At 43.9% G+C, this 24327-nt stretch overlaps 1 protein-coding gene across 2 annotated transcripts in view; it reads right to left on the reverse strand.

Moving 5' to 3' along the window:
• The window catches only part of LOC130361235 (cytochrome P450 2K6-like), an 84678-nt gene that overhangs the window by 43355 nt on the left and 16996 nt on the right, over positions 1-24327 (reverse strand). The window contains exon 1 of one of the 2 annotated variants that reach the window (XM_056563990.1): positions 2690-2899. The exons of the other annotated variant lie outside the window; for it this stretch is intronic. The gene's annotated coding sequence lies outside the window, so the exon portion shown is untranslated. Of the gene's footprint in view, positions 1-2689; positions 2900-24327 lie in introns of those variants that run through there. 2 annotated transcript variants of the gene reach the window in all.

A 24327-nucleotide genomic window follows, 5' to 3' on the forward strand; every position in this document is an offset into this window, starting at 1 on the left:
AAATAGATACATACATGCTTAATTAAAATTTCAACATTTATGGTGCAATCACTGTTGTGTACTGTTTTTTTCAAATTTTATGATAATTTTCTCAGTAATAAACTTGAATTTTCCAGAATAATAACCATTACACCATTGAACGCTTATTGTGTGTGATTTTTTTTATTAAAATTGTCAAAAATAATCTTCTGGACTCTTGGATATGCGCTTGTTCTTAAACAAAGGTACAAAAAAAAATGGCCGGTCAGGGCAATGGAGACATTGCGCCTACATCTCACGGCCACATGAGCCCTGTGGGGGCTTGTTGGATTTGGTCCTTCGTACCCACACGCTGGGGTCCAGGGCACTCAAAGTTTGATTTAAATTTCAAATTAAAAAATCAGACATTTCAATGGTCTCCTCATGCATCAGCCAACTCCAGGCTGTGTCATTCAGGCAATATATGGTTTACTAATGGCGCTGCTGGGCCTGGGTCTGGGAATTTCAAATTTTCTCACAGGTAGCACCCGCTATCCAAAATCTTTTTCAAAAATTTCTAAAATTGTTGTGTTTTTTTGGGGGGATTGTGAAGCCAACTCCAGGCTGTGTAATTCAGGCAATATATGGTTTACTGATGCCGCTGTGGGGGCTTGTGAGATTTGGACCTTTGTACCAACACGCTGGGGTCTGGGACACTCAAAGTTTGATTTAAATTTCAAATAAAGAAAAATAAGGTTTTGACCTTAATGACCAAGGCAAAGTTTCAAAATCTCACATTCATCAACTTATTTGGTAATAACTTTGGAACGCTTTTACTTATGAAAGCAATTCTGAGATTGTTTTTTTTGTGACATATTGTACTTTACACTAGTGGTAAATTTTGATTGATATATTTTGTGGTTTTTGTAAATAAAAAAATCCCAAATTCTGCGAAAAATATGAAAAATTTTCTAGACTACATTTTCTGCCCGCACGATAAATAGTCATATCGCACCAAATTAATGATTAATTCACATCTACAATATGTCTACTTTATGTTCCCGTCATTTGATAAACATTCTTTAACTTTTTTTGAATGTTAGAAGGTTTATAAGATTAGCAGGAATTTTCCAGATTTTCAAGAAAATGTCAAAATCGGATTTTTCAGGGACCAGTTCAGTTCTGAAGTGGAATTGAGGGGCCTGTATGTTAGATACCCCCTTAAATCACCCCATTTTATAAACTGCACCCCTTAAAGTAGTCAGAATGACATTAAATAAGTTTTTAACCCCTTAGGCATTTCACAGAAATGAAAGCAAAGTGGAGGCTGTATTTTAAAATTTCATTTTTTTTTTAAAGATTTTTCATTTTATTCAATTTTTTTCTGTAGCACAGTAGGTGTTGACAAATAAATAAAACTCAAGATTTATTCCCTGAATTCTGAAGTACTTAGAAATATCCCATATGTGGCCTTTTTGCGCTACGTGTCTCTCACTCAGACATGAAGCCGTGGTGTGTGGATTTTGGGGCGTCATTTTAGTTTAGGATTATTTGTTGGCATCATATAAAGTCAAAGAGGCCTTGGGGTGCAAAAATATTTTTGGGAGACAAGTTGACGCTTTCATTGGTACCATTCTGGGGTGATACTCTGATAGTTTTTTATAAAAATTTTTATGAGGTGTTATACATAAAAAAATCTATTCTGCGGTTGTTTATTTATAAAAAAATGTAGGTTGTTTGTCAAGCGGTATAAATGACATGTTATCTTTACTCTGCAGGTTGTTATGGTTATGGCGATACCAAATTTTAGTTCATTTATAGCATAAAAACTATTTTTGTGAAAAAAAAAAAAAAACCTTTTGTGAGTAGCCGTATTCTGTGGGCCATAACTTTTTAATTTTTTGACTGATGCGATTGTGTGAGGACTCTTTTTTGTGGGACATGTTGATGTTTTTGGGTGTGTTTGGACTCTTTTTGGGTGTGTTTTCGGGTATATTATATATATATATATATATATATATCATTCTTTTACTATTTTTTCAAATTTTTTAATTTTTTTTTAAATTTTTTTTTCACATTTTCCTTTTTTTTTATTATTATTATTATTATTATTATTATACACATAATTCAATGGAGTACAAATCTGTACTCCATTGAATTAGGCCTATGTCTGTCATAGATATAGGATAGATCAGTCACTACTTGGGTAAAGACTGATCTGTTGCCATGACAAGGGAGGCCACTGTCAGTCCTCCAGTTGCCATGGCAACCATCGGCCCTCTGCTTTCAGAGTTGCAGAGTGCCGATGGGTGACAGAGGGAGCTCCCTCCCTCTTTTACCCTTATAGACAGGGTTAATTCAGGATCTGAGCACAGCTTTGTACTAACGGATCAATAGCAGAGATCGCCGGCTGGGGACCGCTGCGATTGGTCCCTGGCCGGCATCAGGGAGGCTCCGCTGTGCAGCACAGCCGAGCTCAATAAACTGTCACAGCACCCGGCGGCGCTGTGACAGTTTATTTCCATCAGGTACATGTACCTAATATTGTGGGAAGTCACCGCTAATTGTCAGGTACATGTACCTGATTTTGCGTAAATGGGTTAAAATGTAGACAAAAAACGGTGTGGAAACATAGCCTGTAAAAGCATTTAGGTATGTCCCACTGAGTGTAAGTTAGGTTTAATAAATGAGAATAAATTAATGAATAAATAAATAAAATGTTGTATCCTACTTTGTGCAGTGCGAAGAGTTCAGTAGATATAGTTCAGCCGTGGACTCTCCGATCTTCTGTCCTCACATCATGAATACTTGGCTTTTAAACCTTTGGAGGATCATTAACTAGGATAGTCTGCTCCACCCCATAATATGGAGTAAACATCTCTAAAATATGCAACCAGCCTTCTAATGTGAAAAATACCCTTTTACTCAAGCTTCAACTGCATTCCAACAGCAATAAAAAAATTTGATCTTCCAATAAAGTAGATGTAAGAAGATCATTTTTTTTCTGGGATAAGTATTATGTTTCAATGGCACCATTTAATTGTTAGCGTATTGAAAAAGTAAATAAATGAATTGCAAAAATACAGGTTAAAGGGGTACTCCGCCCCTAGACATGTTATAAAATGTCTGATTGCAAGGGACCCCCGTGATCTTGGCTGCGGCACCCCAGACATCCGGTGTACGATGCGAACTTCGCGACATGCCGGATGACTGGCGATGAGGGGCGGAGGCTTGTGACGTCAAGGTCGTGCCTGCTTGTGATGTTGCGCCCATTCCCCCTCAATGCAAGTCTATAAGAGGGGGCGTGGTGGCTGCCACGCCCCCTCCCATAGACTTGCATTGAGGGGGCGTGACCACAACATCAAGAGTGGTGCGCGGCCGTGATGTCACAAGCCTTCGATGCTGAACCCGATGCTCTAAGGGGGATAAGATGTATAGGGGCAGGGAACCCCTTTAACTATTCTACAGTCGGTGACAATATGTACCGGTAACATTTTTTTTTTATAGGGATTTATTTTTAATAGTGAATTGGCAGCACAGACCTATAGATGTTGTTGTGGAATTTTCACAGGGGTTCTGCAAATTCAAAGCAAGATCTCCAGCAAATAAATTTGTTTGTTCAACATGGCGGAATGGCAGTTTTGGGCACAATGTTGCTGTTAGGAGGTAGCCGAGACTAATATTTAGAGTGCAGTAGATATGGACTAAGTGATGTACAGTATATGTAAGCATGTGACTGTTTGGGGAGAAAACTGTTCACCGTTCACAGGCTTAGCTCATGCAAGCTTGGCAACGGCAGTAATAATGGCAGGACAGGTGAAAGGAGGAAGTTTTGGGAACACTGAAATTATGTCAGTATAGCCCAGCATACCTTGCAGCTATCGGCAATATCACATGACCACAGGTTCTCCAATCATTGCTCTGCATTATATGCAATACAGCTCCCAGGCCTATGAGGACACAGCATAGGGGTGAGTTTAAGAAGCTAATAAAGCCCCATGCACTGCATTGTGGCCACCATTTTGGAGAAAGAGAGAAAAGACTATTGATTCAAGAAAGCCTTCATAAATCTGATCTACTCCAAAAAGGTAACAATAAAAAGTAATGATTACGGTGCGAAAAAAATTAGCTATTACATATCAAATGTATATATTTTATAGTTGAAAAAATTAAAAATAAATGACATGGGTCAGAATATTGTGATTCAAAGTATATTTATTTATTTATTTCAAATAAGTACAATATCACAAAATTAAAGGGGCACTCCACTGGAAAACATTCTTAATAACCTGGTGCCAAAATTTGTAAATTACTTCTATTTAAAAATCTTAATCCTTCCAGCACTTATCAGCTGCTCTATGCTCCAGAGGAAGTTGTGTAGTTCTTTTCAGTCTGACCACAGTGCTCTCTGCTGACACCTCTCTCCATGTCAGGAAATGTCCAGAGCAGGAGAGGTTTGCTATGGGGATTTGCTCCTGCTCTGGACAGTCCCTGAGACAGACAGAGGTGTTTTCACGATTCGGCAGGCTGGAGGTGGATCCTCTGTGTCAGAGAGGGATTGGCGTGGACCGTGTCGGTGGACCGGTTCTAAGTTGCTACTGGTTTTCACTAGAGCCCGCGCAAAGCAGGATGGTCTTGCAGCGGCGGAAGCAACCAGGTCGTATCCACCGGCAACGGCTCAACCTCTCTGACTGCTGAGATAGGCATGGTACAAGGGATAAGGCAAGAGCAAGGTCGAACGTAGCAGAAGGTCAGGGCAGGCAGCAAGAATCGTAGTCAGGGGCAACGGCAGGAGGTCTGGAACACAGGCTAGGAACACTCAAGGAAGGCTTTCACTGGCACAAGGGCAAAAAGATCCGGCAAGGGAGTGCAGGGGAAGTGAGGTATAAGTAGGGAGTGCACAGGTGAGGATACTGATTAGGCCTGCTGCGCCAATCAGTGGCGCAGTGGCCCTTTAAATCACAGAGACCCGGCGCTCGTGCCCTAAGGAGCTGGGCCGCGCGTGCCGGGACACAGACGGGGAACGGGTCAGGTACGGGAGCCGAGATGCGCATCGCGAGCGGGCGCGTCCCGCATCGCGAATCGCATCCCGGCTGGGAGCAATATCGCAGCGCACCCGGTCAGCAGGTCTGACCGGGGCGCTGTGAATAAGAGAACGCTGCGAGCGCTTCGGGGAGGAGCGGGGACCCGGAGCGCTCGGCGTAACAGTACCCCCCCCCCCCCCCTTGGGTCTCCCCCTCTTCTTGGAGCCTGAGAACCTGAGGATAAGACTTTTGTCCAGGATGTTGTCCTCAGGTTCCCAACATCTCTCCTCTGGGCACTTAACTACAAAGGGTCCAAGATAACGTGGTCCCAGATTAAAACTGGGGACACGGAAGCGGATATACTTGGTGGAGAGCCACACAAAAACAGGAGGAGTTCTTCTTTTTTTTTCGGCATGCTTCTTCACCTGGGATGAGGCTAGTATGAGGGATTTTAGAGTCTTTTTCCAGACGGTGGCGAAGCCCCGGGAAACCTCATCAACAGCGGGCAAACAAGAAGGCGTGGGAGTGGGGAGGGAGGGAAGAGGGTAAAGCTTGGCACGGGGCAGAGTGTTAACAGAACGGGGGCTATGAGGAGGAGACACAGCATAGTCCAGATAGGCCTTGGGGAGACCAGGTAAAGGAGGAGACACTGAGGTTAGACTGACGGGACTGGGAGCAGACGTGAGGCATTTTCTGTGGCAAGAAACACCCCAGCTCTTGATCTCCCCGGTGGTCCAGACAAGGGTAGAAGAGTGGCGTTGGAGCCATGGCAGACCGAGGAGGACTTCAGAGGAGCATTTGGGCAAAACAAAACGTTCAATTTTTTCGAGATGCAGTTCCATGCTCATGAGCAGGGATCCTGTGCGGTAACGCACAGTGCAGTATAGATGTAAATCTTTATTTCTGCGGCGAGTCCTCTCTTCAGGGGTCAGGCGAGACCTATCCACTTGCATAGCCTCCTCGGCGGGAGGCACAGAGGTATTTTGCAAAGGATACTGTGAGAGAGGTGCTCCGAGCGGTGTGGCCCATGGCAGGGCCTTCCCAGACAGGAGACCACGGCAGAGTCTAGAGTCCCCATCAAATTTGTCCGGCAGGGACAAGCGGGGTTTGGGAGCGGCCGCTCGCTGCGGAGGAGGTGCAGGAGCCGGCGGAGGAGATGGTAGTTGCTGTTGCAGCTGCTGTGTCTGTGACTGAAGTTGCTGTATCTGCGGTAGCAGCTGCTGTAACTGTGACTGAAGTTGGGTGATCATTAGGGATTGCTGGGCGATCACCGTGGAAATGTCGGCAAGACTTGACAGCGGCACCTCAGCGGAATCCATGGCCGGATCTACTGTCACGATTCGGCAGGCTGGAGGTGGATCATCTGTTTCAGAGAGGGATTGACGTGGACCGTGTCGGTGGACCGGTTCTAAGTTGCTACTGGTTTTCACCAGAGCCCGCCGCAAACAGGATGGTCTTGCAGCGGCGGTAGCAACCAGGTCGTATCCACCGGCAACGGCTCAACCTCTCTGACTGCTGAGATAGGCATGGTACAAGGGATAAGGCAAGAGCAAGGTCGGACGTAGCAGAAGGTCAGGGCAGGCAGCAAGGATCGTAGTCAGGGGCAACGGCAGGAGGTCTGGAACACAGGCTAGGAACACTCAAGGAAGGCTTTCACTGGCGCAAGGGCAACAAGATCCGGCAAGGGAGTGCAGGAGAAGTGAGGTATAAGTAGGGAGTGCACAGGTGAGGATACTGATTAGGCCTGCTGCGCCAATCAGTGGCGCAGTGGCTCTTTAAATCACAGAGACCCGGCGCGCACGCCCTAAGGAGCGGGGCCACGCGCGCCGGGACAACACAGACGGGGAACGGGTCAGGTACGGGAGCCGAGATGCGCATCGCGAGCGGGCGCGTCCCGCATCGCGAATCGCATCCCGGCTGGGAGCAATATCGCAGCGCACCCGGTCAGCAGGTCTGACCGGTGCGCTGTGAATAAGAGAACGCTGCGAGCGCTTCGGGGAGGAGCGGGGACCCGGAGCGCTCGGCGTAACAGGTGTCAGCAGAGAGCACTGTGGACAGACAGAAAAGAACTACACAATTTCCTCTAGAGCATAATAAAAGTAATTTACAAATCTGGTTAACTTAATCCTTCCAGTACTTATCAGCTGCTATATTAGGAACTGCTTCCATTTTAGGAATTGTCCAGAGTAGGAGAAAATCCACATAGCAATCTAGCATAGACACCTATCCTGCTTCAGACAGTTCCTAAAATGGACAGAGTTGTCAGCAGAGAGAACTGTGGTCAGACAGAAAGGAAATTAAAAAAGAAAACAACTTCCTGTGGATCACAACAGCAGCTGATAAGTATTGGAAGGATTAAGATTTTTTAATAGAAGCAATTTACAAATCTGTTTAACTTTCTGGCACCAGTTGATTTAAGACAAAATGTTTTTCCAGGGGAGTACCCCTTTAACTTGGGTATGGCAGTAGTCTTAATGACATGCTGAATAAATGTAACATGTCAGTTTTACTGCAAAGCAAACAGAGTAAAATGAAATCTATCAAAAGTTTCAGAATTGAGACTTCCGGTTCCGGCGCTGCCCTGGCTAGATGCGGCTGAGCGAGCTCCCTGCATCTCCCGGCCCCGACCTGCATATAAGATCGCGGTTCAGCCCCACGGTGTCCGCAACAGTCACCCCGACCTCCCCTCTCATACCAGGACCCGGATGGAGCGATATCTCCTCCGCAGTTCGCAGAAGGACCCGGCTCCGCTCCTCTCCTGCCAGGCGGCCTCCTCTCTGCATATGGCGGCGCAGCGCGGGAGAAGCTGCCCGGACCTCGGCCGCGGTGTCACTGAGGAACGTGACAGGCACCTTCCCACTGCTCAGCTACCTGCTCCTTCGGCTCTTCTGCCAGCTCCCTCTGGCAATGGGACTCAGGGGATACCAGCTGATTCCCCCAGCAATGCGGCGGCGGCAGAGCGCCACGAGAGCCCCAGCAAGGACTTCCTGCAGTGTCGCGGTGAGTCAGGAGGGAGGGGGGTTAATGCTCCTAATCTACAGCCGCCTGCTCCCTCTGCTCCAATACATGACCCTGCCTGCCATTCATCCCCTGAGGCTTCTCCTTCACTGAGAGAAAGGGTGCCTGAAGAAAAATCTTCTTTTTGGGAATTAACCCCTTCTGTGCTGCACTCTGGTTGTGTGGGGGAAAGCACACTTCCAGCTTCCCCGCCCAGCTTGCTTTCTGATGACTCTCGGGATGCTGGTCTGCTGCCCCTTCCATCTGCTGCTGCTCCTGCATTAACCCCTACGCTGCCAACCTCAGCCTTGGATTTTAAACAACTTGCTGCAGAGGTCACAGCCAGAATCATGCCCAGCATTCAACTCTCCCTGGAAGCTTCCCTACAAAAGTCTTTCCAGCTGTTGCGTACTGAACTTGCGACCACTAATAATACGGTGGCGTCCATTCAAACTGATGTTAAATCTTTACAGCGGGATTTTCTATCCCAGTCGGGTACTATCACTGAGCTGCAGAAAGAAAACAGCGCCTTGTGGGCGAAGTTGGATGACTTGGAAAATAGGTCCAGGCGTAACAACTTGCGGCTTGTGGGGCTCTCCGAACAGGTGCAGTTACTGGATTTACAAAGGATATGTGAAGTGGAGCTCTCGGAGGCCCTGGGTCTGGACTATTATTGCAGAGTTGAACGAGCTCATCGGTTGGGCCCGGATCGCGGGTCGCAGGAACAGCATCTGACCTCCTCACAAATGGCCTCCCGTACTAAACCGCGTCAGGTTATCTTTAAACTTCTGGATTACAACGACCGTCAGGCCGTAATGCGCGCCTTCAGAAGGCGCACTTCCCCCCTGATGATTCGCGGTTGTCCAGTGCTTCTCTTTGAGGACTTCTCGGCGCCTGTGGCGAAACGGAGGCATGAATTTAGTGGTGTGTGCACCGAGCTGTTCCAGCGGAAACTAAAGTTTCACCTCCAGTACCCGGCTACTCTCCGAGTCTTTCATGAGGATGGGACTTCTTCAGTATTCCACAACCCGTACGCAGCGGAGATGGCGCTTCGCAGCCCAGCCAGGGGGGCTCGTGGGGGGAAGAGCCCCCGATCCCGCAGAGAAGCCATGCCCGCCTCCAGCCCTAAGTTGGCTCATTCGGGGGGTGCCCAAAGAGCTGAATGACTATACCGTCTTGATTGAACGACTGTTCCGGACGGGTGTCTGGGGTATTTCCCCCTGAGCCAGTGCACTACCTTGGGTGCCTTTCACGAACTTCCTGGACTGCCATTTTGTTGGGAACTGGGATGGTTCGGGGGGCGGGTGGGGTGGATGTGGTTCCCCTAGTTTGTCCTTTTGCCGCTATTCTCCTGGAACCTTACCCTCGTTCCCATATGCCTTGTATTCTCAGGGGTCTGGTTTGGGATTGTGTGCTGTCAGAGCGTCCTTCACTATTGTTATTTGATTTGAGTGGGGTTTGTACTGCTTGGTCATGGGTTTGTTGCTTAGCCCGGAGTGTTCTGTTTAGGCCGGGGGATGAGGGTCCTCTAGCGGGGGTAGAAAAAAGGACGTCCCGAACACAGTGTTAGGCACTTGCTAAAGTGCCCAAGTACACGTGTCAGTTGCTATTTTCATTGTAGTGCTCCAAGTTCCTGTGCATTGCTTTATTTTACTGTTTAGCCAACCTAATTTTCTTTCACCCTACTAGGTCTGCCTAGTGTCAGGGAGCGGTGTGAGTGTTTTTTTTCTTTTGTTTTTGTGTGTTTGTCCTGTTCTGTTTGTCCCGTCCTGGTGTTCCCCCTGTCAAATTTTTACCGTTTTGTCCTTCCCTTAACCCTCCTACTTCCCGTCTTCATCCTAATTCACCCTTTTTTTTATTTTAATTTTTTTAATTTATTTTTTTTATTTTTTTTTAATTTATTTTTTTATTTTTAATTTTAATTTTTTTTTGTCCATCTCTCCCCTCCTATTCTCTCTTTCCAGGTCTTTACCTCTTGTCCCTTCTCCAAGATGAGACTGGTTTCGTGGAACGTTAAAGGCTTGCGTTCACCCAACAAACGGACCCAAGTTCTTCGCCATCTTAAGAGATTGCGGCCGGACGTTGCCCTGTTGCAGGAGACTCATCTATCCACGGAGGATATGGTTCGTATGCAGAGATTGTGGGTTGGGGAAGTAATTGGGGCCCCAGCAGTAGGTGGTAAGGCTGGGGTGCTTATCCTGATTGGTAGGGGCTTTGGAGGAGTGGTGGTTGCCAAGGTGACGGACGACAATGGACGTTGGGCGTGGGTTCACGTGAGACACGATGGCCATGATTATAGCATTTATAACTGTTATGCTCCTAATGGTGATAACAAGGCCTACTTCCACGATGTCGGGACTCGTGTTCTTTGTGATCCCATATCCAACAAAATAGTGGGGGGTGATATGAACGCTGTAGCCTCCCTGGCTGAGGACCGCAGAGGGGGAACTGCTGACCGTTCTCAGGTTCGACAAAGTGACAAGACCTTCTCCCTCTTCCTAGACTCGTCTGGATTGCGGGACCCCTGGAGATTGACACATCCTGACAGCACGGATTTTACTCATTATTCCCACAGTCACTCCTCTTGGTCTCGGATAGATTATCTCCTTACTTCCCCCGAGCTCCTTTCCAGGGTAGATAGCACAGAGTTACATGACATGGTCATTTCTGACCATTCCCCCATCTCTCTCTCCCTGACGGATGCGTATCCGAAAGGGAGCGATTTTCAATGGAGGTTCCCGGCGTATATGACTAAAGATGACAACTTTGTCGATTTTCTGCGCAGCTGGTGGATGGAATTCTCGTGGGACAATTCTGCTCATGTAAATGATGCTCCCTTATATTGGGAGTCTGCCAAATTTGTGCTTAGAGGTCGATTGATCGCGTTCATGTCCACTGTAAAAAAGAAGTCCCTCCACCACTTCCAAGAATCGAGCAAGGTGCTCCAAACAGCTTACACTAACTATGTCACCTGTCCCACGGCCTCGGCTCTGCATGCGTGGAAGGAGGCTAAGGCCACTTTTGACCTTTGGTCAGAACGCAAATGCCTGGCATCTTTTTCAAAATTTAAGGCCGAACTTTTCCGGTTCGGGAACAAGTCGGGACGCCTCCTTGCACGCCTGGCAAAGGGCAGACGCCCCCCTCAGCGTTTCCCTTCCTTACGAGATGCCCAGGGTGGGGCCCATTCTGACCCGAAAGTGATTAACACCATATTTCGGGATTTCTATAAGACACTTTATTCTAGTCACACGGCCGACATGTCTTTGGGTGGGGCGTTTCTGGAGTCACTTCGTTTACCGTCTTTGACTGATGATCAACGTATGATCTTGAGTGCGGACTTTTCAGAGGCTGAGGTGACGCACGCTATTAAGAACTTGCACAGTGGAGAAGCCCCGGGACCCGATGGGTTCACGGGAGAGTTTTTTAAGGTGCTGAAGGATAACGTGGTGACTCCATTGACGCGTTACTTTAATCATCTATTACACACGGGTTCCCTGCCCCTACATACCAATGTGGCCACCATTAAATTATTGCTGAAACCGAACAAAGATCCTCTTCAACCGCACTCCTACCGGCCTATCTCGCTCATAAACCAGGATTTTAAGTTGGCGTCCAAAATGCTGGCGGATCGCCTTAGTGCATTCCTCCCTTTGCTTATTGGGCCCTCGCAAGTTGGTTTTGTGCGAGGTAGGTCAGCCGTCTCTAACTTACGTAAGGTGCTGACGGTTCTAGATAGGGTTCATCACCATCCTCAGCCAGGGGAATCGCCCTTGTTACTAGCTCTCGACGCTGAAAAGGCCTTCGATAATGTCCGATGGGACTGGCTGGGGATGGTGCTGGACAAGATGGGAATTACGGGCCCCTTCCGCACTTTCTTAGGGGGGTTATATTCCTCCCCACAGGCCCGAGTACACACATCGGGCTTTCTCTCTCAGACTTTTCTGCTCCACAAAGGAACGAGACAGGGCTGCCCCCTTTCCCCTCTCCTTTTCAATTTGGCTCTTGAACCCTTGGCGAGATACCTGGAGGATTCCGCTCTGTTTAGTGGGGTCCGGATCCAGCGAACGGAGGTCAAGTTGACTCTCTTTGCGGACGACGTTTTGATTTTCCTGGCAAACCCGAGTGATCATTATGGCCCCCTGAATTCCACTCTAGAACATTTTGGCCAATTCTCTGGCTATAAAATTAACCCCTTGAAAAGTGAAGCTCTACCCCTGGGCCCACCCAAACCGGCCTCCTATTGGACGGCTATGGGTATACCACCTGTCATCATTAAAAACCATATAACGTACTTAGGGATCAACATAGGGAAACTCCCTTCCTCCTTATACACCCTTAATTACCCTCCCCTTTTCAAGACAATCACAGACGAACTTCACCGTTGGTCCCACCTTCCCCTCTCCTTTCTGGGTCGCTGCCATTTAGTAAAAATGATAAGTTTCCCCCGCATGTTGTACCACCTTCAGACTTTACCATTGCTGCTTAAACACACACATATAAATGATCTCAACAGGGCTTTTACTCGTTTTGTGTGGGCCGGTCGGCGACTGAGAATAGCGTTACAAAAGTTGATGCTACGTTCTCCTGATGGCGGGGTTGGTTTTCCCAACGTTCGCGGTTAAAACTTGGCCTGCTTGTTCAGGCATGTATTGGACTGGATCCACGAATCTAGTTATCATTCTAATTACCCTTTAGAGGCAGACCTGGTCTTCCCATGAAAGCTTTCGGCTTGCCTACACACACGCATCCCTCGCCTCCCGACCCACATAAAACGTTCCCTAGTGGTGAGGGACACCATTGTGACCTGGAAGGCGGTTCGTAAGGCATTTAATTTGCCTTTTCTGCTGTCTGGGCGCCTGGACCTGTGGGGACATCCTGAGTTTCCGCAGGGGGTGGAAAGTAGTTTATTCTCGGCTTGGCGACAGAAAGGGCTCAGAGTAGCTAGGCAGCTCATGCATGTGGAGGAAAAGCGATGGTTACGCCCCCAGGAAATCTTGTCTGATTTCTCCTTACCCTCGACTCATTTCCTTCAGGTCTCCCAACTTCTCTCTTTTTGCCAATCTCACCTTCGCAAGCCTGCTTCTGAAGTGTGCCCCTCATCCTTTGAGGATTTGGTGGGCTCTCAAGCCCGTAAGTTGTCTCTCTCACACTTATATATGAGCCTCAATACTTATTTCTTAAAAATTTCTCGAACTGCAGTGTTTCACAAATGGGAGTCCATTGTGCCAGATGAGGACCTACGCCAAAAAATATTGGAGGGTTGGAACAAAGTCAGAGCTAATGTCATAAGTGAGCGTTGGAGGGAGACTTATTTTAAATTGATGCATCATGGCTACCTGGGCTTCAATCTCCTGGCCACCCCCTCGTGCCCAGACAGGATTGTGTCTTGTCCTAAGTGCTCTAGCCCTGGTACTGATTTTTATCATGGGATATGGAGCTGCTCCTTCTCACGGACCTTTTGGACAGATGTAGTGCACTACATTGCTCGTTACTGGAAAATTAGGGTCCCTATGACCCCTCAAGCTCTCCTTTTCCAATCTGTCGGCCCGGAGATAGCTGAGGCGGCTGGAATGCGTACTGTGCCGCGTTTTGTTCATGTGATCCTACTGGTGGCTAAACGAGTTATTCTCAGGGAGTGGATCCACTCGCGAATGCCGGCATTGTCAGACGTGCTGGCGGAGTTAACAGCCTTTCTGGAGTTTGACAGATTGGATACGGAGAGACATAGGGAACGGAATGCTAAGAAATTTTTTGCCAAATGGCGCACATTTATGGTAGCTCATTTGGATAGATCTCAAATTGAGGCATTTGTCATGCCTTTCCGCCATACGGAATGGTATTGTAGGGCCTCACTCAGTGGTACTCTGGGACCGCTTCGCCTTCCAGATGGAGTGGGCTAAGGAATCCGGGTTGTCAGGCGAGCTTAGGGTGGCTATCTGCTTTTATACCTTCCCCTCACCTGGTCTCATTGACATTTCTTTTCTTCTTCTCTTCTTCTCTTTCTTTCCCCTCACTTTCCTTTATGTCATGCCCTTCCTTGATGTTTCCCGTTTTATGTGCCTTGGTCCTCTGTTACAGTTTAATGTTGTTGTCTGTCCAGGAATGCTTGTGAATGTTTCGGTGTGAGCGGTCAGAAGGAACATTTTGGCCTGGTAGGCTGAATACTAATTCTTGCTTTTCTGTATATTACATATTTGTTGTGGCATTCAGGGTACTGCGCTACCCGCTTATGCCTGTTCGTATACCGTTACTTTTTCGCATTACTTGGTTCTCTTTATTTATATAATGTGAAAACTCAATAAACAAAGTTTAAAAAAAAAAAAAAAAAGTTTCAGAATTGTGTTTTTTTATTTATTTATTAATTTTTTTTGTAATTTCAGTCCACACTTTTGTTTTTGGTTCATTTTATGGAAACAGCAATGGTGTCTTTAAATGGAAAAATAAGAAAACAGATCGTGGTTCTTAGAAGACGAGGAATTACGAACATGTCAGAAATTACTGTCAGGGAAATGGGTTAACGTTCCATGTAAACAGAGCCTGTATTCTTCACCTTTTACTCTACCCAAAGCTAATATGTCAGACAGAGATCTGGTGTCACCTTTCCTCTAGTGAAGAAACTTGGCTCACCTCTTACCTGTCTATTACTCAATCTGTTATGCCAGTATAAACTTCATCACGTGGGTCCCCACCTCTTCGGTGCAGACATATTATTGCAGAGTCATCACTTTGCACTGTAATAGGCTGCAGCAAAGACTTTGTGCAATGTACTGTTCACGTGTCATCACTTTAAAGGTGTATTCCGGGCAAAAACATCTTATCCCCTATCCAAAGGATAGGGGATAAGATGTCTGATCGTGGGGGCCCGCTGCTGGGGCCCCCTGTGATCTCCCTGCAGCACCTGCATTCTGTGCGGGGCTGCGTCTCCAGTTTCGGAAACCTCCGGGTTTCTGGGACTGGGGACGTGACGTCACGTCACGCCCCCTCCATTCATGTCTATGGGAGGGGTTGTGAAGGGTTTTATCACACTTTGATTTCAATGGAATTCTGCTGCTCTGTTCACACATGTCCAACAATATGTGACTGGACATGTTCTATCTTTCACCCGAATCTGTGGCTATATTGTTCTATATGGGACATCAAGAATAACATTGTTGCAGACGTTCATGAAAGGGATCACAGTAAAGTAGGAAAAGATATTACAAATAAGAAAAACTACAACAAGAGGACGTAGGGGGACATTTATCAATGTTTGCTTATGTATTCCTTTTTTTAGTTATTTTTTTCTTATATATATATATATACATATATATATATATATATATATATATATATATATAAATTTCTTTCACATAAGCAATTTTTCTTTTTTTGCTTTGGTAGTGGCTTTTTCTGCTCCATGTCTGAGCTGGAGTAAATTTAGTAGGTTATTTCATGTAATGCGACTTTTTTGCAACTTTCGCACTTGATTAATCTCTGACCACTGCAAGTCAAAAATCACTTTTTGCTTTGGTAAGCAAGATTTTTTAGTTTTTTCTTAGGACACTGCACAATTAAAAAGTCACAGAAAAAAGAGTGTAGTTACACTTGCGACTTTTTTGCGACAATTTTAACCCCTTAAGGACGCAGGGTTTTTCCGTTTTTGCATTTTCATTTTTTCCTCATCACCTTCTAAAAATCATAATGCTTTCAATTTTGCACATAAAATTCCATATGATGGCTTATTTTTTGCAACACTAAATCTACTTTGCAGTGACATTAGTCATTTTACCCAAAAATCCACGGCGAAACAGAAAAAAAATTAATTGTGCGACAATATTGAAGAAAAAATGTCATTTTGTAAATTTTGGGGGCTTCCATTTCTACGCAGTGTATTTTTCGGTAAAAATAACACCTTATATTAATTCTGTAAGTCCATACGGTTAAAATGATACCCTACTTATATAGGTTGAATATTGTCGTACTTCGGAAAAAAATCATAACGACATGCAGGAAAATTTATATGTTAAAAATTCTCATCTTCTAACCCTTATAACTTTTTTATTTTTCTGCGTACGGGCCGATATGAGGACTCATTTTTTGCGCTTTGTTCTGAAGTTTTTATTGGCACCATTTTTGTATTGCTCTGACTTTTTGATCACTTTTTATTCATTTTGCATGAAATAAAAAGTGACCAAAAATACGCTATTTTGGAATTTTTTTTGCGCGTACGCCATTGACCGTGTGGTTTAATGAACAATATATTTTTATAGTTCGGACATTTACGCACGCGGCGATACCACATATGTTTATTTTTATTTACACAGTTTTTTTTTATGGGAAAAGGGGGGTGATTCAAACTTTTATTAGTGAAGGGCTAAATGACCTTAAATTTTTTTTTCACTTTTTGTTTGCAGTGCTATAGCTCCCATAGGGGGCTATAACACTGCACTCACTGATCTTTTATCCTGATCCCTGCAAAGCCATAGCTTTGCATGGATCAGTGAGATAGGGGCTCGATTGCTCAAGCCTGTAGCTCAGGCTTGGAGCAATCAAACGCCGATCAGACGTAAAGGAGCAAGGTAAGGGGACCTCCGCTCGCGTCCTAGCTGATCGAAATGTCGTGATTTTATCGCGATGTCCCGATCAGCCCAACTGAGCTGCCGGGAAGCGTTTCCTTCCATTTTTAGACACGGCGATCAACTTTGATCGCCGCGTCTAAAGGGTTAATAGCGCGTGGCACAACGATCGGTGCCGCACGCTATTAGCCCAGGGTCCCGGCTATCGTTAGCAGCCAGGACCGACTCGGTGTGACCCCGTTTTAAACACCGGGACCGGGCGAGGGGCGTACAGGTACGCCCTTCATCCTGAAGGAGTTAAGCAAAAAAAAATCTACTAAATGCTTTGACAAATCACCCCCATAGTGTTGTATTGGAGGGGAAAGGTTTCTGCAGTAATATCAGGAAGTATTACTTTAATGAGAGAGTAGTGGATGCATGGAATAAGTGCAGAAGTGGTAGCTGCAGATACAGAGAAGGAGTGTAAGCATGCATGGGATAGGCATAAGATAGGGATTTGCATAAGGCTATCCTTCATATAAGATAGGGATAGGCATAAGACTATCCTTCATATAAGACAGGGATAGACTTAAGGCTATCCTTCATTTAAGATAGGGATAGGCATAAGGCTATCCTTCATATACGATAGGGATAGGCATAAGGCTATCCATTATATAAGATAGGGATAGGCATAAGGCTATCCTTTATATAAGAGAGATAGGCATAAGGTTATCCTTCATATAAGATAGGAATAGGCATAATGCTATCCTTTATATAAGAGAGATAGGCATAAGGCTATCCTTCATATAAGATAGGGATAGGCATAAGGCTATCCTTCATATAAGATAGGGATAGGCAAAAGGCTATTCTTCACATAAGATAGGGATAGGCATAAGGCTATTCTTCATATAAGATAGTGATAGGCATAAGGCTATTTTTTATAAGCCTACAAACAAGACAAATAGATGAAGCAGCAAAAAAGGAGGAAGTCATTATTATGGGGGACTTTAACTAATCTGATATAGAATGGGAGACTAACCCTACAGGTCCAGCAAGGGAAACAGATTTTATTGCAAGACTGGAGGCTCCATTTTGCAATCTCCTTTTTACTACTAATAGATAGCAGCAACATACAAATATAAGGAATGTAGAAAAAAACATTAAATATGCAAATAAGGTGAACCATGTAGCCGATCAGCAGCTGGCACAGGTGATATAAGGTATGACACGGAGCATCACTTCCTCTTCTTTGCTGCTCCAAGCTGCAGATAAGTTCACATTACAGTCTTCTCATAAATTTGTTAAATTGTATATCTTTATATATAATTCTATACATATTTTTCATATTGGTCTCCATTTTAAGTTTTTTTTTCCCCCTTATTACTTGATATTACTCTTTTTCTTATTTCTCATTTTTTCTCATACATTCACATTTTCTGTGAGAGAGATGCTATAGCACTGGACCCTCTGCTGTGAGGATGTGTGTCTGAATTACGCTTGTCAGGTGCCCCCCTGTTTGTCTCATATTTTTCTCTATCCCCTCTATCGCTTTACAGAGTTTACTTTCAACCTTACCTTCTTTCAGAGTTTATTTCCTCTTAGATATAGTGTTTTATTCACCTCTTAATGCGGCGTCATTTTACCTATCTGCATCCCTCTCCTTGTTATCTTCGCTGGAGATCTCGCGATAACAGCGCAAGCTGGTTGTCTGCTGTTCGCGCTCCTTTATTGTCCCACTCGCCGTGACTGACTTCAGTGTTCCTGTCAGTCGGCTGTGACGTGCCATATCTCCCTGCCTCTCGTCAGCAAGTGATATACTGTTTCTATATTGAGACATATATATTTTTGCTAAAACCCTCCTTTTCCCTGTACTCCAGCTCCATCTATTGGTGCTTATTCTATACTATCTATTATCACCTCAGTGCTAACTGCCTCGCTATTCATATTCAGTTTATTAGTTCATTGCCTCAAATATATATATATATATATATATATATATATATATATACTCTTAAAGCTACAGTATATATATTTAATTATATTCATTTTCTGACAATTTATTACTCTTGCTTAGTTACTATGGCTAATGAAGAGGCCTCTCAGGTCCCTGAGACCACCAATTTTAACATGAATGATGGTAATGCCATTCAGTCTATGGTGGACATATCAGTCTGCAAGGCCATGTCCAGTATTCCAGACATTGTGGCTCAATCCGCTGCTATGGTCATGTCCCATAATGAACTCCTAAAATCCCCTAAAGCAGGACCCTCTACCCCGTCGGATCAATTTTGGTCTGCGGAGGACCCTACTTCCCAGTTAGCAAAAGGCTGGGGTAAGTCTGGGAAGGCCTCCCATAAAAGGCCTATTTTACCTACCGGTCCACAAAAATCTCCTAAAAGCCCAAAACGGCTAAGGACCAGGTCTCTTATAACGCTTTTTCAAAAAGCAAAGTTGCTGATGCCAAAAAGTTGCATCCCATACCCTCTACCCGAGAGGAGAAGGATACAATTCGGGCTAAGAGAATCGCTCATAGGAATAAATCAGATCCCTACGATACTTAGCTGGATCAATCCTCTTCAGAGGAAGAAGAGATTGCTGAGGCAGAAACCGATTCCGAATATGAGGACATTTCGGATAATGAAGACCCTACAATAATTTCAGAGGATCCAAAAACTGTCATTACTGACAGTTCAGGCATACCATATTTTGATCCGAGCCTTCTCAAAAGTCCTCGCTGAGGGGAGTGGTCTCCTCACGCTAATATTTCCCAGTTCTTAAGTTTATGGCTGAGAAAACCAATGGATAAATCCATTTGCAATAAATTACGGGCGGAATGCCCCTGCCCCATTGTTCCACATAAATTAGAAGTCACTCCTGAGATTGATCCCAAAAAAGGAGTGGATAGGTGATTTTGTACAATCCAGGATTGCTTTTTGGACCTATTAGGTCCTTTAACTTAAATATTAGACCTAACTGAGGAAGCATGTTCATCCGGTAATCCGGTGGATCTGGATACCCTTAAAGGATGGGCTCAAAGAGCCCTATGCATTTTTGGGGGGATAAATTCCTCTATCTGTACTGAGCGCAAAAGGTCCAGCCTCTTAAAATTGGATCCCCAACTTATAAAACTAGCTTCCTCTGAACCTGAATCCCCAACAGAAGGTTTACTTTTTGGTGATACCGTCATCAAAGAAATAAATAAATAAATATGTTTCTTTGTTCTCATCACAAACGTCTCTCAAGAAGGCATTCCAGCCCCGTATTTTTCCCAAGGCTGGGAAAAGAAGGGGCAATTTTCCCAGCCAACAAGTCCAAGAGAGATGCTATAACTAAGTTCCAAAAACGCCATCACTCCAATTCCTCTTCATACCCCGGGTTTTGTGAGCAACCTCTTTCTTGTAAAAAAGAAAGAAGGCAGATACAGATCAGTCATACATTTGAAAGCCCTGAACAATTATGTCTGTTACCAACATTTCAAGATGGAGGGCATTCACCTATTGAGAGATCTTCTATTACCAAACGATTGGCTAGCAAAAATAGATCTCAAAGATTTTTATCTGACAATACCCATGCATCATCTCTCTCAACCTTACCTCCAATTTTTATGGATCAGAAATGGCAGTTTACCAGCCTACCATTCGGCCTTTCTTCCGCCTCTTGGTGTTTCACCAAGCTTCCCAAACCGGTCGTAGCAATTTTGAGAGCCTGTGGTGTCCGTCTCATTATTTACCTGGACGACATCCTTCTTATGGCTCAATCACTTCCCCTGATTCACCTACGTATCCAATGGGCTATATCTCTTTTCTCCAATCTAGGCTTTATTATCAACATGAACAAGTCAATTTTCTCCCCTTCAAAGGAAATAGAACTCTTGGGGTTCTTAATAAACACTCAAACTGCCCTCTTCAGTCTTCCCTCCAGGAGATTGAAAACCATTCGGAGAGAGATTTATTCCATATTGAACAAACAGACAGTATCTCTTCGTTCAATTGCTCGAGTAGTGGGCCTTCTCTCTGCCTCTATTCAGGCAATCTTCCCAGCCCCATTACATTATCGAGCCCTCCAATGTCTGAAAGCTCAACATCTTCGGGAAGGTCTAGGATATTCGGACGAAATATCCTTAAGAAGAACTTCTGTGGTGGCTAAAACATCTTCAAGATTGGAATGGGAAAACCATTTTCAATTCTGTCCCAGATCTGATCATAGAATCAGATGCCAGTCTCCTAGGTTGGGGAGCTCGAAGTGGTTCCTCCTCAACAGGAAGAAAATGGTCTCCGGAAGAATCCCTGTTACACATCAATTGTTTAGAATTATTAGCTGGTTTATTCGCCCTCAAGAGCTTTGCGAAGAACAGATCACATTGTTGCATCCTTTTACAGATGGACAATATCTCCGCAGTTCAGTATATCAACAAACTGGGAGGTACCAAGTCTCTACCTCTGATCAATATAGCAAAAGAGTTCTGGCATTATTGCCTTCACAGGGACATCATGATCAAAGCAGAATACTTACCCGGTCTTTCCAACACCATTGCGGATTGGAATTCTCATTTCCTCAAGGATTCCAGCGATTGGCAATTAGATCCCAATGTTTTCAACCGCATCAATTCTCTTTGGGGTCCTCTACACCTCGATCTGTTCGCATCTCACCTGAATCGTCAAATCCATCGTCACTACAGTTGGCGTCCGGATCCAGAGGCAGAAGGCATAGATGCTCTTCTTCAACATTGGCCCTCGGACAATCTATATGCTTTTCCTCCTTTTATTCTAATCCCGAGAGTTTTTCTTCTCATCAAATCTCTGAAATCAACAGTAGTACTGATAACACCTTGGTGGCCAACCCAATCTTGGTTCCCTCAAATTCTGGAAATGATTATAGATTTCCCTCAACTGATTCCATCACACCCATTTCTACTTCAGGATTCTTTGGGGAATCCTCACCCACTCATAAGTTCCAACAGTCTACATCTCATAGCTTGGTTTGTTTCGGGTCAACAAACTCAGATTTCAAACTTTCAGTTACATCTAGGGAAATACTCTCAGACGCTTGGGCCCCAGGTACCAGATCTGCTTACAGATCAGCCTGGAAAATTTGTTCTAATTGGTGCATGCAACGGGATCTGGATCCCGTACATGCATCTCTAGGACACATTATAAATTTTCTATCCTCATCTTTTGATTTACCATAAATGTCTACAGATCAGCCATTTCATTTTATCACTCTCCTATCAATTCTCTTTCAGTAGGTAAACACCCCTTTGTCTGCAAATTAATGAAAGGTATAAAATTCAGACGTCCTCCACTACACAGATATCACTCCACCTGGGATGTTAATTTACTTTTACAATATATTATTTCACTAGGCGATAACAATTCTCTTTCTCTAAAAATATTATCCTTAAAACTCACTGCCTTATTATGTCTCATCTCTTTGAAACGAATCTCGGTTGTTAGAGCCCTTGACGTTACTCACAGACAATATTTACCTAATTGAGTACATTTTTCTATATACAGATGGACTAAGACTGCTCTCCATTCAGTTTTTTACCCTTCTTTTCCTCAACAAAATCACCTTTGTGTGGTTTCTTGCCTTCAAGCTTACAAACGTCAAACTGCCACAATTCGTAACATCTCAAATTCTCAACTATTGATTTCTTTCTGTAAACGCTATCGTCCGGGTTTCTTCTCCCTCTTAAGCCAGATGGATGAAACAGATCATGCAATTAGCTGGCATTGAGATTTCTATTTTCAAAGCTCATTCGGCTAGAGGAGCTATGTCTACTAAATTACAACAATCTTGAGTATCTTTATCAGATATTCTTAAAGCCGCTAATTGGGCTTCTGAATCAACCTTTAAAACATTTTATTTTAGACCAGATCATCATATTTCTTCAGCTCTTATATGATTTATTGTTGTTATGTAGTTTGTATAATTGCTTAATTTTATTAGCTTTAAACATGCAAAATGGAGCCTCCAGTCTTGTAATAAAATTGGAGATTTTCCTAGTCTTTATGACGGAAAATATGGATTTTATTAAAGACAGGAGGCGAACATTTTCCCTCCCCTTTTTTCTTTTCCCTACCCTTATTTTATTGTTATATAATAATTTTTTCTTTCAGTATAATCTCGACAGATGGCAAAAATCTTCACTCCAGAGGTCGAGCTTCTTCCATTCAAAATTTCCGATGGACTTCCAGTTTCGCCAATTGGAGAAGTGTTTTCATTCTGTCCTGCTCCTAGGATATCTTTCATGATCTTCAGACTTCAAGATGGTCATCTTTCATCTGTGAATCTTAAATAAGGATTTCAAGATACCCATATTCTTCTCATTTTCGGTTGCTGTTAGACTTTTCAAGATGTTTACTTTATTTATCTTAGACGTTATAGTTTATTGCATCAAAGAAGAGGAAGTGATGCTCTGTGTCATACCTTATGTCACCTGTGCCGGCTGCCGATTGGCTACATGGTTCACCTTATTTGCATATTTAACATTTTTTTCTACATTCCTTATATTTGTATGTTGCTGCTATCTATGAGTAGTAAAGAAGAGATTGCAAAATGTTCGCCTCTTGTCTTTAATAAAAATCATTATTTTCCATCTTAAAGACTAGGAAAATTTCCAATTATTGGCTATAATGAAGGACAGTTACATTTCCCTAACCAATAGGCCAGACAAAGTATCTCAAGTAAAGGTAGTGGGTCATCTTGGTAATAGTGACTACAGCATAATGAGTTTTCATTTATCCTATAGCAGGATGTCTACTAGGGCTACAAAAACATTTAACCCCTTAAGGACTGAGAGTTTTTCAGTTTTTGCACTTTTGTTTTTTTCCTCCTTACCTTTTAAAAATCATAACCCTTTAAATTTTGCACCTAAAAATCCATATGATGGCTTATTTTTTGTGCCACCAATTCTACTTTAATGAAATCAGTCATATTACCCCAAAATATACAGCAAAACCCCAAAAAATCATTGTACAACAAAATTGAAGAAAAAACGCCATTTTCTAAATTTTGGGGGCTTCCATTTCTACGTAATAATTTTTTTGGTAAAAATGATATCTCATCTTTATTCTGTAGGACCATATGATTAAAATGATACCCTACTTATATAGGTTTGATTTGGCATACTTCTGGAAAAAAATCAGCTACATGCAGGAAAATTTCTGGCGCCTATAATTTTTTTTATTTTGGACTTTGGATTTTTTTTTGCACGTACACCATTGACTGTGCGGTTTAATTAACAATATATTTTTATAGTTCGGAAGTTTATGCATGAGGGTATACCACATATGCAATTTTTTAAAATTTTTTATTTACACTTTTTTTTTGTTTTCTTTAATGGGAAAAGTTTTATTAGGGGAGGGGTTGAATCATCTTTATTAATGTAAAAAAAAATTTCACTTTTTTTTTTTTGCAATGTTATAGCCCCCATAGGGGACTATAAAATGCAATACTCTGACTGCTATGCCATTGATCAGTGTTATCGCCGCTTTACTGCTCCTGCTCCTGCCTGGATCTCAGGCACGGAGCAGTCATTCGGCGATCGGACACCGTGGAAGCAGGTATGGGACCCTCCTCGTGTGTCCTAGGTGATCGGGACACCGTGGTGGTCCCAATCAGTCCGACTGAGCTGCCGGAAGTGCTGTTTTGTAACTTTAGATACGGCGATCGACTTTGATCACTGCCTCTGAAGGGTTAATAGTGCACATCACCGCGATCGGTGATGTCCGCTATTAGCCATGGGTACCAGCTACCGTTAGCTGCTGGGACCGACACGCTATCATGCGGGGTCACACATTCTAGAAAGAGAA

Source organism: Hyla sarda, chromosome 3 (genome assembly GCF_029499605.1).
Source record: "Hyla sarda isolate aHylSar1 chromosome 3, aHylSar1.hap1, whole genome shotgun sequence".
NCBI lineage: Eukaryota > Metazoa > Chordata > Amphibia > Anura > Hylidae > Hyla > Hyla sarda.